Raw genomic sequence first — 15,825 nt, forward strand, 5'->3', positions numbered from 1 at the left:
TTCTCTCCACACCCCTTGCCTGCCCCTGGTGTGTGCATTTCTGGCTGAACGCTGCCTCTCTGTCTGTGTTGGCTGAAATGAAGAAAATGGGTCACCATCTGTGACCTCTTTTATGAGCCAAAATGTTGGCGTTTGGCTCCTGTTACAGCTGGTCTAATGCAATTGCTTCCTCCCTGTCCAACAGACACACCCTGGGAACGAGGCGGAGAAATGGGCTTTTCCCAAAACCTTTGAGGATATGGAGCCTGAACGGGTCTGGAGATTATAATCCAGAATTTGCATAATTTGCCACTGTCCTTCCTCCAGCTAGGAGATCTGCGCCCAGGGAGAAATTGACAGGAGTTGGAGGTGAGGCCTTTTCAGCACTTATTTCTGGGGCCTTATCTGCACTGGTGTTTTAGCCGAGGCTGCAGCTGCTGCACTGGAGCAAACCCCTAGCGTAGGCCCAGTTTGCACTAATGAAAATTCTGCGGCACCAGTGTAAACTGTCTGCGCTAGGGCTTCGCATTGGTGTGTCTTAAATCTTGCTGTAGGCGAGGCCTCCGGGCATGTCTGCACTGGAGCTGGAAGGTGTCAATTGCAGCTCAGGTAGACCCTACCCCCGCCAGTTGTGATCGGAGCTAGTGCGCTAAAAACCAGCAGCCTAGCCATGGCTGGCTGTCCCAAGTACGGACCTAGGATCTTGGACAGGATTGTCCTGAGGACGATTCACCCCTCCTGCCATTGCAGCTATGTGGCTATTTTTAGCACACTAGCTCCATCCCAGCTAGCATGGGTATGTCTGCCTGAGCTGGAACTTGTATCTTCTAGCTCCCGTGTACACATTCCTTAAGTGACGTGGTCTCAGACACGATCAAGACCTACTCTGATCAAATTACCTCTGGACCCCAGGGCAAAAGCCATCTATGATGATAGAAGCTACGAAGAATGAGGAGGGAGATTAAGAGGAAGCAGAGGAAAGAGACACCCCTGAGAAATCCTTTAAAGGGCCATCTGCCGTCAAAACCATGTTGCTCCCTTGGCCGGCTTTCTGTGCGCACAACTGTTAAACAGCTGCCGAGCCTCTCCCCAGAGGTGGCTGCACATTCTGAAGTTTACAGCCTTGTAAAGGCATTTGGGGGCCCCCTCTGGATGAAAGGCCCACCGTTAAATGCCAGCTCATTATCACTAATATTGTTGTTAAATTCCAAGTGAAACACTTAAGGCTGAGCGTCCTCTAACGATGGGATAATTAGGGAGGCGGCTCCGTTGCTGTAGTTTTACAAGGCTGTAACGAAGCTCTCACAGGGACGGGCTCTCGCTTCAGGCGGGGTGAGGGAATTGGGTGCTTGCCGAGGAAATGGTGAACGGGAGCCGTCTATTATTATTATGCTGCCGCTGTAACAATGGGCACCATTAATAAGAATCCAGCTTCTTCTCCAACCCACCCCCTTCCCAGCAGCTTGGGAGGAACCCCCTTGGTTTCGTGGCCAACCGGGAGATGCGTGGAAGAGAATTCATCTAAGGGTCACTTCCGCTCTCCCTGCTGTGGCTGCTGCCTTTGGGAAGAGGGTGGCCTTGGGGCGTAGCAGAGCGGAGGTGGGGATGGGGCAACCGGGATAGGCTTTGCGGAGGAGGAGAGAGCAGTGGGGATAGGAGAGGGGAGGAAAGAGCAAGTGCGGAGCAAGAATCCGGGGTCAGCATAGCCCTTCCGTGCCCCCCGCCAACGTTAAATAAGTGGGCACTGGAGTGGCACATGTTGCTACAGCACCCGCTGCGTCGAGCCTGCTGTCAAAGCTCCCCGACACCAGCCACTCTTCTGCTGACCCAGCGCTGCCAGCCAGTCTGCCGTGGAGCTCTGGAAACCTCTGGCTGTCTCTGCTCTCCGCCAGACGTTCTGATTCCAGGCCACTTTGTTTCCAGCATTTGGGCCTGATGTCAGTGAGGGCTTCAAGGCTCGCTCCCTGCTGGCAGGAAACTCACTGGCACATCCGGCGGTGCCAAGAATAATACATGTCTGTGCTAAAGGCCTGGGTCTCATCTGAAGACCTGAAAGTCTCATGACAGATAAAGGACTGTGGGAGGAAGGAGGCTTAGAATTACTGTTAAGCCTTGGATGGGAATATGAAAGAAGCATATGTGGGAAAGAGACAGGACTGTCCATCTCCTGGGGGCAGGATCCACAGGCAGTGAGAGTTTGAGATGTCTATCTTAGGTACTGATATGGCCCTCATCTGAGCGCCTCACAATCGTTAATGCATTTATCCTTGCACAATCTCTGTGAGACAGCCCAGTTATCCCCATTTTAGAGATGGGGAAACCTAGGCACAGAGAAGCTAAGTGACTTGCCCAAGGGCACCCAGCAAGTCTGTGGTGGAGCAGGGAATGGAATCTGGGTTTCCCTAGTTCTAGGCTAGTGCTCCTAATCACTGGATCATCCTTCCCCTCTTTAACCTGCTAAGAGAATGTGCCTTTGGGCCGAACACAAATGGCCAAAGATGCGTGTTTGTGCCACACTGAAAAGGGAAGCTGCAGGGTAGTGTAAAGGAAATTGAATGTGATGTCAAAATACATTGTACAGATTGTATCAATCACTGCTGATGAAAGAGGGATCAGATGTTTACATGGATAACAAGAAGAGTCGGAGTTAGAACCGTTATACTAACAAAAAGATGTAGGGAAAGAGAGAAACTTCAGGGTTTGGATTTTAAAGCCATCTCTAAACCAGTCTCTCAATCCTAATCTAAAGTTAGGGTGAGGCCTTCATGGGGGGCAGATTATCCCACATTTGTCTAGTGCATGATTCTTACATCTGCCTCTGAGCTGGCATCTGCTGGTGGCCACTGTCAAAGACAGTGCCTGGATCTCATCCACCCTGGCAACTCCTCTGTACATCTTAAATTCACTGGTTTCAGAGTAACAGCCGTGTTAGTCTGTATTCGCAGTATGCATCCGATGAAGTGAACTGTAGCTCACAAAAGCTCATGCTCAAATAAATTGGTTAGTCTCTAAGGTGCCACAAGTACTCCTTTTCTTCTTAAATTCACTAACAACCTCAATTTTAAACAAGATGTCATACACTGCCTCCATTCCCAGAATTGCCTCCAGTTTGCCAGGGTCTAGGGACCCTGGTGCTGAGTGTAGGTATCAGCATGTCATGGAGTGCACAGGGCGAATGACTGAGTTTTCCAAAAAAGATTAGCGACTGTGAGGGCTCCAATTTTGGGGGCCCAACTTCAGCCACCTTTAAAGGGGTGAGTGCTCAGGGCCTTCTGAAAACCTCTTTAAGATGACCTCAGAGGGGTCCCAACATCATGAGTCAATTCTGGCTGTGGTTTATGACTCCCTGTCTCAGACAGGGTAATGCATGGGAATGCAGCATGGATTAGTGAGGATATTGCGAGCTGCACTTCCCCTACACCTGGGGAGACCCGAATCCCATCTTACGGTTCTTTTCCTGCTTATGAAGCAGTGTGATTTCATGGTCACTGGGTGTCAGCTGTCACTGGCTGTCTTGCAAGATGCCAAAATTCTATCCCCATCCCCAACTTTGATGTCTTGTCTTTATCAGCCTGGCGCTTTCCCCTTGGTCTGCAGCCTCTCACACGGAGGAATGGCTCGCTGTAGCCATGTTACTGGCTCAAGGCTGTCAGCTAGCCTGAGCCCTGCTACTGGTGTGATGACCGTGGTAGGCCTTTCAAAACACGGGTGGTCTCGCTGGAATTGTTGCTGGCTATCAAACAGGGTCTGCTTGTCCGAGCTGGTCTCGTTAGAGCTCCCAGCTGGCTTCCTACAAACCACAGATCTGTCCTGAACCCTTTAAAAATCCCTTCAGATGGGAACCGGGGAGGATCTGTGCGAGGGGAGGCTGGGCTCATGTGATGATCTGCCAGGCAATCAACCTGGGAAATCGGAGACATTTCCAACAGGAAATGGAAAAATTCAGGCAGGTGTCAGTCCGGGAAGGAAAATGCAAAATCTTTAATGCTGCACAGTGCTGTCCGGCCAGGATCCATATAATAACGTATGGATGCCTCTTTTCCGTACCACCCATCTTCTGAAGGAGGCTATGTGGGCTACTGCAAAGGCACCGGACTGGGAACCAGGAGAGCTGGGTGCTATCCCCAGCTCTGCCACTGACCTGCTGCGTGACCCCGGGCAAGTCGCTTCCCCTCTCTGTGCCTCTGTTTCCCCTCCCAACCTTTGTCGTGACTCTTCAGGTTTTCTAATCCCTTCGGGACAGGGCTGGTCTCTCGCTGTGTCTTTGCACCGTGCCTGGCTCAATGGAGCCCTGACCGCTGCAGAGGTTTGAAGGTGCTATTGTAATACAAATAATACTAAATACTCACTGCAGTGCCTCCTTTATACAGCACTAGTCTGTTAGGCTCTAGCTACTATTCCACATGCAACCCCCCCCCCCTCCCCGCCCCGCTAGTGTGCGTACACTGATGCCCCGTCTTGTGCAGGGACACCCTCTTTTTTGGGGAAGGGAGAAAGGCTTCAGGCATTGAAGACTGGCTTGGGATCCTGCTTCAATTCCTGTCTGGGCCACAGACTTCCTTTGTAACCTTGGTCATGTCATTTAATCTCTCTCTACCTTGGGTCACCATCTGTAAGCTGGGGATATACTGGCTGTGTCTCATTAGATTGTAAGCTCTTGGGAGGCAGGGACTGTGTGTCTGGGCAATGCCTAGCATAATGAGGCCCTGTAGGTGGAAATAGTGATGTAGATAGCATGTGATGGGGCATGCACACCCCACACTGGCCAGGAGCAGGGTAATGATCAGCTCTAGCTGCAGTAAGTGTCCGTTTTGGGTGGAGGGGTTAAATTGGGAGGGGGCTGGTGAAGAGTCCAGCTCAGCTGGGAGCTGGCTGGCTGAGAGGGAGAGCAGACCACCAGCTCCTTCCTTATGAGAGGAGCTGGGAGCAGGCACTGACTCCAGACTGCGGCCTGCCAGAGCCTCCCGGAGGAAAGACAGGGGTGACATGGGGCTGTTGGTTTGATTTGCTCCCAGTGACTTTGTCTGTTGTTGTTGAGTAAGGACAGCAACAGCCAGATAAACACCAGCTGGCTTTTACACCCAGCCAGCAACACAGCAGAGAGTTTTGCTCCCGGACTTGCAACAACCATCACGCAGCCCTGTCTGTACAGGGCCTTGGTGTCCATGTACACCCGACACTTGTGCATCTCAGCCCACACACCTGCCGTCTTCCTTCCTCCAGCATCTCCTTCCCACGCTGATGCACGTGGCCCACTTCCATTTCACCCAGGCTGCATCAGAGCCCCCTTCCCCCACATTCAGACTCTGGGATGGAGACTTTATAGGGTCTCGTACACAGCTTTCTCCTTCTGCATGTCGTCGTGGGCTATTTCACAATGATTTCTTGCTTTCATTTGCTCGCTGGCTCCAGCGACTGTGTTTACTAAATGTATTCTAATGTAGTCACCTTTCACCCCCCGACTAGACGCCTATTGATCCAGTATAGATCCCAACGAAAGGCTGTTACGAAAACAAAAGCTCCCAGGCTCTGTCAGCACCATCAACAGCTTCACTGGAGAGAATGGGATGTGGGAATGGAGACTTCTGGGATGGCGGCTAGCAGCAGAGGGCACTCTTGCCAATCTTTAGTGTTATGTTCATAGCATACACCCCGAGAAGTTGGATAAAATTCTAAAATACTCTTGCTGGAAGCCCGCAATGGAACATGACTGTCGTTCTTGGAATTCAGGATGATAACGCTCAAGAACCCCAAAACAGAGCAAGACAAAGCAGGCTGCTCCCTAAGGCCCAACTCAGCCCACCTTACTCTAGGCTGGCTCTCTGCAGACTGACTGCGCGGGATCCAGATCACACAACCCTTAGCGTTCGAGCAGGACCAGGAAATGCGATGTCTCGTAATTTTAAGACAGTTTTCAGTGTAGCACAACTAGCTGCTCCATCGGAAAGGAATCCCAAAGGCTGAAGTAGGGGGGTGGAAATGCCTTCTCTTTGCCGGCTTGATCACTGTGGGAGAGCAGCCCCGAGGGCTGAGAGTACAGAGCATGGCCATGCTCCTTGGGGTCAATACAAGACATGCTCAGACGGATTAATGAAATGTCTTAATCATCCGAGTAACCAAGGAAAGGTGGTCTTATTCTCAGAGCCTGTGACTCTGGAGATCTGGGCTCAATTCCCAGCTCTGCCACAGACTCCCTGTGTCACTCTGGGCAAGTCACTTAATCCCCTCCGTGCCTCAGTTTTCCCCTTATCTGTAAAACAAGGATGATAACACGAAAGGGTGATGGTACCAAAGGAAACATTCAGCAGTGGTTGTGAAGGGCTCAGATGCTGCAGTGGCAGGCATGGTATAAGTATCGAGAGAGAGAGAGAGATCACTGAAAGAACCGTGCTGCAGAAGGGTACTGCAGAATGTGAAAGTGGACCAAAGGAAGAGACTGTGGGTGGAATAACTCCTCAGCCAGGTCACTGAAGAAGCCACTCGGGGGCTGTTGGAAGGCAGGGCCTGCCAGTTCCTGACATATACCGTATGTCACTTGCACCCTCCTGTGTCCAGCTCCGCTTGGGTGGGAGGGCTATTTTGGCACCATAAAACACAGCTTTCTGACAGCTGTTTCCTGCTGGAGCTGCAGTTGGCATGGGAGAGGGGATCAGTTTTCGATGGGAGACACCTCGCAAATTTTTAGACCGGAGAGCTCCATTGGTCCAGGGGAAGGAGCTTCCGGAAAACACAGCAGGGGTCAGGGGCCAAGCGGAGCTACTGGACAACGGGACTGCACTCATTGTGGGATGCTGAAGTGTCTCTTATTGCCTGGAGAGTGGGTCACTGCTCCACGCTGAAGTGGGCATGTGCAGGGGAGATTTATCAATGGGGTAATTTGTGATTCTCAGTGTCCTGGGAAGACCTAGCATTGCTAATACGCCTCATGCAAGCAAGGGCCCCTGGCTGTCTGATCCACAGCCCCTCCTGCTCCCACACATTCACCGACGACACACGCACTGCTGCGCTGGCCCCGGCAATCTGCACACGCCTGACAACACGCATGGCGCTGACCTTTCCACAGCAACCTGGCAGATCACCTAGGTGGATACGCTGCTGAGCCAGCCTGCCAGATCTGGAATTACTTTGTACCACTTAAATAGCCATTCAGATGCACAGGTTCAGGTTGGGCCCTGTAGATCAGCATCTGACTAGGCATGCCCGGTTGGCTCATGTAGGGGATGGGAGACACAAGAAGGCTGGCCCCACTCTTGGGAGCAGGGTATGGGTACGGTGGGGCAGCAGTCGAAGGGATAAGAAAGGTGGCGACTTTCTCCGGCTCAACTTGTGCGACAGTGGAAGTGAATTGCACAGCCACGGCCCCTCCATGGACCGTGTGTCCTCCCCACCCCCTCCGGCGATTGTGCATGGCAGAGTTGGACTCTTTGGATAAAAGTGCTGCAATAAAGGGCAGGAAGTAGCCGTCAATCGCTTTTTATTTAACATCCACTCCCCTTCTCTCCCCAGCTTCTCTAAGGAATGGCCGTCCCAGAGGCAATGGAGGGAACCAACAGGAGAAAGAAGGCTCCTGGAATATGCTGCACGGCTGCCAAACATCAACATGTGTGACCATAAAACGCAGCCCCAGGAAGCGGAATGCGATAATCTCGAACCTGAAATTGTGAGCCGGGGAGGTGAGAGGTAAGAGCTGAGATGTACCAGCTGCTTCTCCCCAGGTATCCTCCTCATGGCACTGGGAAAGGGCACTCTCTTGGGGTGCTAAGAATGGCGTCATGTCCAGGCTCCTGACTGTCTGTGGGGCAAGTAGGGGGGGGATTCTTCCCAGAGGCACTCGTATCCTAATTCCCTCCCCCTTCTCCCTCCCCCGCCCCCTCCATGCAAAGCCTCACTCAGCCTCCTGCCACACAGCTGGGCTGCAGCCCTGGGAGATGGGAGCACATAAAACCCCTTTCCAGAACGAATCTGAGGGGCTTTAATCTCTTGGCTCCTTCTCTGAGCTGCATCAGACACTTGACACATTTAAACCCTGTGACCCTCAGCCCCGCTCCAGTCTCCTCTCTTTAGCAGGACTGAATGCAACAAAGGGTGGATGTTAAAGGAAGGCCAAATAGGACCACTGAGCAACCTGGGACTTACAAGGGATGGTGTATGGAGAGCACAGTGATGCTTCAGCAGAGGAAGGAGATTGGAGAAATCTCTCTCTTTCTCTGGTCGAAGAATCTGTCTCCCTCGGCTGATGTTTTGAGTGACTTGTTGGTTGAGCCCAGCTACAGAAGAGCTTGTGATGAGCCATCTCCGCTCTCTCCGGCCCAAAAGATGCTGTCGTAGTGACTTGGTGCCTCCAGAGACCGAGAGGTTCACAGGAGAACTTAACCTTACATGAAAAGCATCAACGCATGTGAAAAAATATGCAGGGCTGCTAAACTGCAGAGTGAACTAACAGCTCCCTGGAGATCCGTGTGAGCTGAACCCTGAAGGGCAGCTGGCCAGGGATTTATCCCCACAACTACTTAAAAATCAAACATTTCTATTTTTGGGGAGGAGGGGGGAAGCCCTTCTGGGTGAAGTTTAATGCGGATGAATGTGAGACGGCTGGTGGGACTCATACCAGGCGGAGATTAGAAAGGGGCCATGTCACGGTTTTGCTTTCTTCTGTTCCTCTCCTGCCATGCAGCTGAGATGATACACCTCATTGCTGCCTGGCAGCATCCTAGGCTGTTGTTTCAATCCTTCGCCCTTCGGCAACCTGGTTAATGCCCCTCTGTCCTGACCTGCAGCAGCCGCGTTCTGTCTCGGGCTGGGCAGAAGAATGCAGCGATGCCGTCAAAGTGGCAGGAAAGGGGGGTTGAGCTTTGGCATTCCTGCTTGGACTCGAACGAGAAGCAGCAAGCGTGGAGAGAAGGGAGAGGCAGTGAGTGATAAATCCAAGAGAGGATCAAAGACCCGGACAAGAGATTTTAGTTGCAGAGGGGAATGAGTTGGATTTAGTGACACGAAAGAAGTGACAGGACTTCACGAGGGACAGACTATGCGGGGAGAAGGCGAGAGCTGGAAGTCGACCGTGGAGTTGTCAGTGGTGACAGAGAAGGGCAGCTTGGGATGAGGAGAAGAGTTTTCAGGTTTGAAGCGAGGGTGGCAGCATGTCTGGTGTGCCAGGCTGGTGAGAAAGTGGCAGGTGGGTGATGGAGAGGTTGGCGCTGTAAATAACACTCTGGGAACAAGATCTAAATGGAAAGAGCTGTAGGTAGAGTTGTCACGGACTGGAGGTGCAAAGGTCTATCAGGAGAAGCGTGAATGGAGGGAAGGGATTGACCTTAAAGTGAAGGTCCTCAGCAGAGTTCGAGCAAGAGCAGAGGGAGCGAATGCTGTGGGTTAGAGGCACAGAGGAAGCAAGAGGCCAGACTGTACATCAACAGGAGAAATTGATTCAGTGTCACTTTCCACACTATTTCAGCTAGGGACTCGTCTCCAGCCTTCCTGACCCTGCACCCCTGCTATTCCTCTCTCCCCACCCTTCCAGCCAGCCTCCTTTCTGACCTGCAGTGACCCCGGTCAAGGCAGGTCGAAACATTTTCCATCAACCCTTTTAATTTTTTTTAACGGGAAATTGGATTTTCGACTGAACGGGAAATGGTTGCAGAAAGTGCCTGCTTTAATTGAGAGAAATCCAAATGCTTTTTGTTGGGAAACTGAAAATTAGCGTCTGAAGGGCACTGAAATGAAAGTGTTTTTCACTGCCAAAAACGGAGAGGGGGGAAAAAAAAGATTAGTTTCTGAGTTCAATGTGGTCTTATCTGGGGGAAGCTTCCTTCACAAGGGTAGATCAGCCTGGTGTGGGCGTCAAACTTGAAACACCCAAGCCCCAGCTGGCTTTGCTTTTACCCCAAACTTGGGCTGGAAAGACCTAGCACTGCTCTTTGGCCTGAAGCCCCTAACCAACCTCTGAGGAGATGACCAGCTGGCACAACCGCCAGGGGGACACTTGAAGCTGGATCTTGGTGCGGGGGTCGGGGGGAAGCAGATAGTGACAAACGTTCAGTGAATCCCAACAGCTCCAGGGCATAGGCAGCGCTTCTAGAGTAGGCAGGATGTGCGATCATTGCCTTACCTGGTTCTTCAAACCTCCAGGGAAAGGGCGGCCAAGCGGCCTGAGACTTGACAGACCCCGCTTCTATCAATTTCTCTCTCACAAGCTTCCTTGGGCAAGTCGCTTAGTCACCCAGTGTCTCAATTCTTATCCCTCTGCCTATCCAGATCTACCCCAGGGCAGAGGCTCTTTATGGCCTGTGTTTGTACAGTGCAAGCACAATGTCTGGTTCGTGTCTGGGGCTCATAGGTGTGGCTATGATACAAATAAATAACAATCAGAGTGGCGATGCTGCGTTCGCAGTTGCGCCCCATTCTCCGCTATCACCTGCAGTCGCTGTGGGGAGCTGAGAGATCCACACTCCTCGGGGACCGATTGCATCCCTCGGCTTCCGGCACTGGAGAAAGCCAGGTGTCGCCCCAGTTTAATTTGTTTTAAATTAATTTGCAGAGGGGGGAGCTGGAGGAGGCTGAAAGGTGAAAAGGGCTTTTCCTGGAGCCTTGCCAACTGGGAAATATCCTTTGCAACTTCTTTGTGAAAGCTCTGGTGACTTCCCGGGGAGGGAGACCTAAATTCTATTCAATTAGGGGTAATAAAGCCATGTTTTCCTGCCTCCTAATCCCCAGCAAGGTTGGGAATTTACATGGGCAATCAGTTAATCCATCTACCAGTCTCATCGCCAGCCCCTCTGAAGCACGGTTTTGTTTTCTCAAGCCAGCACACAGGAGCGGAAAGCTTCAGGTTAGACGGACCGGGCAGGCTTTACGGTGAGGCTTGCCCACCAAAGTAGCCTGAGCTGGATATTCTGCAATGCGATTGTTCAGTCCCTGATCATACATCTGGGGCCTTTCTTCCAGGGAGACCTCTTTCCAGGGTGAAAAGAAGCACCATTCATCAATTCCAAGGCCAGCAGGGACCCCGTGATCATCCAGTCTAATCTCCTGCATAACACAGGCCAGAGAACTTCATCAGAATAATCCCTATTTGAATTAGTGCAGATCTTTCCAAAAACTGTCCAATCTTGATTTAAAACCTGTTAGTGGTGGAGAATCTGCCACAGCCCTTGGTAAAATTGTCCTAGTGGTTAATTACTCACCCTCACTGTTAAAAATGTACACGTTGTTTCTAGTCTGAGTTTGTCTAGCTTCAGCTTCTAGCTTTTGGATCCTGGTAGATCTTTGCCTGTTTGACTGAACTATTTGTAGGTTATGAAGTGGAATCAAGTCACTCCTTAATCTTCTCTCCCCCCCCCCCCCCCACAACGGCTAAATAGAGTGAGTTCCTTGAGTCTTTCACTAATAAGGCACCATTATAGGCAGAAAGCATCAGCTGGGAAAGGTCGGCCCAATCTTGGGTGGACTGAATCCAGGGTTAGAAGTGAATGGTTCTTGGGTTTGAATCCTGGCTCTGCCACAACTTCCTGTGTTCTCCGAGTCATGTTGCTGCTCGGTGCCTCAGTTTCCCTATCTGGAAAAGGATGATAATGCTGCTTCCCTACCTTATCTGTTAATGTTTGTGCACCGCTTGGGAAATATAGCATATCCCACAAATGCTAAAGATTATTTTGTAACAGATCCAAGACCATCTAGAATATCACAGCTGTCACTATACTGTATGGTGTGAACATCCTGACAGCAAGGTAGATAGTTCCCATATCCTCCTGCTCTATGAAGCACAAGCTCCCTCTACACCTGAACTTAAAAGTGACTCTCCATTAGCTATGAGCTGTATAGGGCCTATGAAACACCATTGAGCAATTCTGATCAGTAGAAGACAGCAGTGACACATGCTAGCCAATTAGTTACAACACAGATGCCAAGGGGTGTTGACTGTTGTTGAATTTCACACACACACATGCCACGCTATGTGAGTGAGGCATGAGATGGGACTGACACGGGAGACAAGTAGGGTCGGGAAGAAGGATGACGCCAGACCTTGCCTCTATGCAGGCGCTAGAGAAAGCCATCCATGTGCTCCAAAAGTCAGAGGGCTGGCAAGACAAACACAGCTGCAGATAAAGGGAAGGGAATGGTATCAACAAAGCAGGGCATTGACTTAGTCTCTGTTGCAAGGAAGTTGGTGTAAGCACCTCAGAGTTGAAACAGGAAAGGTCTCCCTCCCGACTAGTTCTCTAGTTCATCGGTATCTTCTAGGATAAGACTGTGTTGTGGTCCAAAGGCCTGTCAAGAGAGGCGTCTCTCAGCCAGACCATGGTCTGAGAAGAACCAGGGAGCTGTTTGTCTTTGGGAGACTCCTCCCTTGCGGTGGTAGCAGTGGGGAATTGTTGGTACGGGTCTCTGAGGTGCAGCCACAGCCCCCCAGCCGGGGACTGCACGGGTTTCATGGAGTGGGCTGTGAAGGGAGGCGAGAAACGCCCAGAGTCTCAGTGCAGGGATCCCCCCGCGCTCACGCATGAAACAAGCGCTGCTGTATTTCAAAGGAGCTGTGGGTGGAAGCTTTGCAGGGGTGAACTAGGCTTTGCTGGGCCCCGGAGAAGGGGTGAGAATGAGATGGGGAAAAGGGATTTCTCAGCTGCAGGGGCATTCCCGGGGGGAGATGATTTCTTGTTTGACAAGCACAGACCAGCGTGCCAGGAACTGAGGGAAAGTCGTCTGATAATGTGAGCTGAGGGCCGGGCGGAGAAGGTCACTGGCCTGATTGGTGAAGCATTGAGGCTTCCCAGCTGCTTCATCCCATGGGCCGTAAACAAGGGAGTCTCTGGGATCCATCCACAGCTGCTTTGATACTGGACTGTAACCTCAGGGCTGGGGTCCAGTAATTCCCATCTGCTTTAGCCCATGGACAGTAGAACTAAAAGGATGCTTTCAGTCCCTAGTATCAGACAGATCTGGGTTCAACAGAGCCCTGGGGCGGACAACAGGGGCCCTGGATTTAGCCAGTGCCTGGCTCTTATGCGCAGAATTCCCCCAACTCACCACCCTCTGCAGCATCCCCCCCCTCGCTGTCATTGACACGAAGCATCGCATGACTGTCCCTGCTGGTTCCCAGCCCGAGGGCAGAGATCGCCATCTGTTCCGTCCTCACCACGGCTTTCTCTTCATTAGGGACTTTGCCATGATCACCTCTCTGCCGCGGTTATCGTCTCACTAACCCCAGTCTGGCACTGATTTCTCCATCTCCTTCACCACCCCATCTGGCCTGCCACCACCCCCACTGTTGTCATCCTTGCAGCCGTGTGCTGACACATCACGAAGCAGCCTCTTGGTTCGCCTTAAACAAAGGAGTGATTTCCAGGGAAGGGGGAGAGAGCTAGCCAGCCTGGATGCTGCTCTGCCACTCCCCTTCTCAGCATTGCTTTGTCTCTAGAGGAGTTAATGAAAGCCAGGTGCAGGCTAGAACATGAATTGCAACAGTGCACATGTGTCTGTTTCCAGGCATCAGGTGTTCTAGTTAATTCATAGGCCACAGAATTGTATAATTAACTCTTCAGCTGCTGAATAAAAAATACAGTGCAAAAGTCATCTCGCTCTATCGCATGTCTAATTACAACCCTTACCATTTGCCCTGTGCGGTGTGCAATCATTCACACCCGTGCAAAATAGCTGCAACGTGCTCCCAGTCCAACCTGGTGGCATTCTGTGCTGGTGCAAAGACTACACAAGCTGGAGTGTGGTGAATCGAGATTCATGGCCTCTTTCCTTTCCCATTATTGTCCCTCGCCCACTGTTGCCATCAGCATCAATGTGTCTGTCGCTCTTGCTGTCCTCTCAGACGCATGGCGCGAATGCTGCCCGGTGGGGTTGCTGTGTCTGTGGGGTCCGCCTTTAATCTGCTACTCAGCGCATCAGCTCTCTCCTCTTTGAAAGAGGCCCAGGCTTCCAGAGGAGGTCAGCACAGAGTAATTATGGGGAGGATGGGGTTTCAGAGGAGGCTGTGATTTAAGAACGACTCTGATCCATTATTATCTCAAGCCATGATAATAAACTCAAGACGGGCACTTTGTCCCCCTAGAAACCTCTCGGTGAAAGGCAGGATGGGCAAATGGGAGGCATGAGATGAAATGAGGAGGTCCCCCGGGAGCCAGGGCTGCAGCGCTCTTCCTGGAGCTGATCTTTCATAATTGGGTTTCTAGATGCCGCCCGCTCAATGCACTCCTCCTCCAGACTCCTTGGGCCTAATTTCATAACGTGGCCGCTGATGGTGGGAGCAGAAGACAGAGTAACATCATTCCCAGTAACACTATCGCCTCCCATTTGATCTGTGAGAGAGGCACATAACAATCAGAATTAGGAAGTCGGAGATAAAGTTACCCTCATTTGATCCATGGATGGAAAAGATTTACCTCTGAAAGCAGGAAATTTCATATGCTTAAAAGTATATATAATGTGTAAACAGTGTTCGAGCTTTTAAATGCCTTCTGGCCCCTACTGATTCACAAGCAAACGGGTCCAGGCAGAGGGCCAGGGAGGGATTCCTCAGATTGGATCGATTTTGATGTCGCTTTTCAAGTCCCATTTTTGATTTCTCTGTGTGTGTGGCTGTGTCAAAGGCTTGCTGAGAAACTCAAAACCCTGTGAAACTTGCCAAGGTTTGGAGATTATGGTGAGCTCTAAGCTCAGAGCAGATTTGCGCAGACGGTTCAGTAAAGTTCACCGGCCTTTGGAGCAGAGTTAAACTCAAAACGGGGGCTGAGTTGCTGCAAATCAGCTTATTTTATGTAGTTTGGGGAAGAGTTGGTCAAAGAGCAGAATGACAAACCTGATCGCTGAAAACGTTCCCCAAGAAAGGAGCTGATTTTGCCTAGGGGGGTGTGTGTGTGGGTGGGGTCACATTCTGTGTGTCTGTCCAGCCAGCCCCTGGGTTTTTGTTAATAGTGAGTGTTGCACAGATGTTTGGTTGATAGAGAATTCATGTAAGAGGTTGGTCATTTGTCATTCTCCTCTTTAAAAAAATAGTAAGTTTGTCAACCAATCGGGGAGCAAAAAAAAACCCCCAAAAATAAAATAAAATAAAATTCAACCACGTGTTATAAACGAAGGATAAAGCTCTACACTGTTTGGGTCCTGTATATGACCCTGGTATCTGAGCCCTTCACAATCTTTAATAGGTTTATCCTCACAATCTCCCTGTGAGGTAGGGCAATTATCCCATAGTAATGAGGGGAAACTGAGGCACAGGGAGACTAGGTAACATGCCCAAGGTCATGCAAGAAGCCTGTGGTAGAGTAAGGACTTGAACTCTCAGCTTTCAAGCCCTATTGTCTGAGATGGGTCAGAACCCAGGTCTCCACAGTCCTAGTTGAGTGTGCTATCCACTAGGCCACATTGTCTCCACCTCAGTATCATTCCACCCCACCATGATTATTCTTTATTACTTGTAATGCAGTAGTGCCTAGGAGTCCCAGTCATGGCCCAGAACAAAAAGACGGGCCCTGCCCCAAAGAACCTGTTCAGAGAGCACAATTCTTCACTAATTTTTCACTACAATCAGTTGGCTTTTTTGAGCCCTTATTACAGTATGCTCCCATGTAGCTGAAACCCTATTGTGCAAACCCCATCTTATCTGAATCCCTTCCTAGTCCCCCAGCACGAGCTATAGGGGGATTGATGCCCTCTACAGCACGTATCTCATGCAAGGGGAAATGGGAGGGATATCAGAGAGGTTTGGATAGGAGAGCAGAAACCACCAGCCAGGACTGCGCAGAGAAGGGGGACCACAACAAGCCCATGGCTGCGGGGCAGGTCACTGCAGCCCCCTACTCTCATCACTGGAGTGAATGAGTGGGGCCATGACAAGGG

The 15,825-nt window shown here is 51.0% G+C and overlaps 1 long non-coding RNA gene across 1 annotated transcript in view; it reads left to right on the forward strand.

Moving 5' to 3' along the window:
- LOC119564540 overlaps window positions 1-14,571 on the forward strand; it is a 30,381-nt gene extending 15,810 nt beyond the window's left edge. Inside the window, exons 5-7 of the long non-coding RNA XR_005223523.2 lie at window positions 185-348; window positions 7,486-7,659; window positions 8,019-14,571. This is a non-coding gene — a long non-coding RNA (uncharacterized LOC119564540). The remainder of the gene's footprint in view (window positions 1-184; window positions 349-7,485; window positions 7,660-8,018) is intronic.
- The last annotated feature ends 1,254 nt before the right edge of the window (window positions 14,572-15,825 follow it).

This window comes from Chelonia mydas, chromosome 27 (genome assembly GCF_015237465.2).
Source record: "Chelonia mydas isolate rCheMyd1 chromosome 27, rCheMyd1.pri.v2, whole genome shotgun sequence".
NCBI classification, from domain to species: Eukaryota; Metazoa; Chordata; order Testudines; family Cheloniidae; genus Chelonia; species Chelonia mydas.